The sequence below is a fragment of the Penaeus monodon genome, chromosome 32, assembly GCF_015228065.2.
Source record: "Penaeus monodon isolate SGIC_2016 chromosome 32, NSTDA_Pmon_1, whole genome shotgun sequence".
In the NCBI taxonomy this organism is placed as follows: Eukaryota; Metazoa; Arthropoda; class Malacostraca; order Decapoda; family Penaeidae; genus Penaeus; species Penaeus monodon.
In genome coordinates, this window is record NC_051417.1 from 35,868,392 (window position 1) to 35,869,470 (window position 1,079).

Consider the following 1,079-nt stretch of genomic DNA (forward strand, 5'->3'; position numbering starts at 1 on the left):
ATCTTAGACTTTTCTCGATGGAAATAAAATAAGAGGATTAAACGTATTTTGGGATTTCGTACAACTGTATGTATATTTTCCTTTTTTTCTATGTGTGTGACGGGGGGAGGTTGATGATTTCAGTGAGTTTACCTTGAAAACGATGAATTCATCTCTCAGATCATATCTATTCTAATGAAATATATATGTATTGTGCGTATCAATATCATATGTTTTGATGCAATGCCTTTGGCAGAGTAGAAGTAGAGAGACTGAATATTGACTTAAACGACCACCGCCTTTATAACCACACATACGCAAGCCTGTATTCATCACTGTCCCTTTCATCTAGTTTTCACTTTTTCATCTCGATATCATAATTTTGGGGCCATAGAGCCCATGATAAGGATTAAAAGGATCATAATTTCTATCAACTCGATAAAAAAATAACTCTCCATTCCATGCTAATATTTATAGTAAAATACATTTTAATCTGTTTTTCTCATTTCATTATTATTATTAGTCTTTCCCTTAAGGTAATTTGTCGAAATATATTTTTTTTTCTTTTTTACTTTTAACGGAACCTTTTCTGAAATAAAAACCGGAAGTTTATTTTTTGGGAGGGGGGGGTAAAAAAAATAAAACATGCTAAAGTTTCAGAAAGACTTATTCAACTATTCATATAACCCCTTAGAAAAAAAACTAAGTAGAAAATATGAACATATTTCCTGTAAGAAAACATCTTGGCTGAAGCTATTTTAAGGTATTTCCCATGCACATTCCTATTCATTATATCCACAGATAATGTTTTCACTATTTGAACTTAATTGTCAATAAATAATAGATGCGCTATCCTCTCCCTAAAAAGAAAATAAAAGAAAAATAGATATACTTTCGCAAGATAAAAAACACCTTTTCCCCTAAAAATATACTGTTTCTAAAAATATATATACCATATTCTAGGAAATACATCATATTCCAGATGAATACATTACTCTCAGAAGTTTAGTTGCTCCTCCAGATATCATATTACAAGGTCCCTGGTCAGAGGAGAGGGATATGGTATGGGTCACGCTTAAAGGACGCATGCGTTGGGGCCT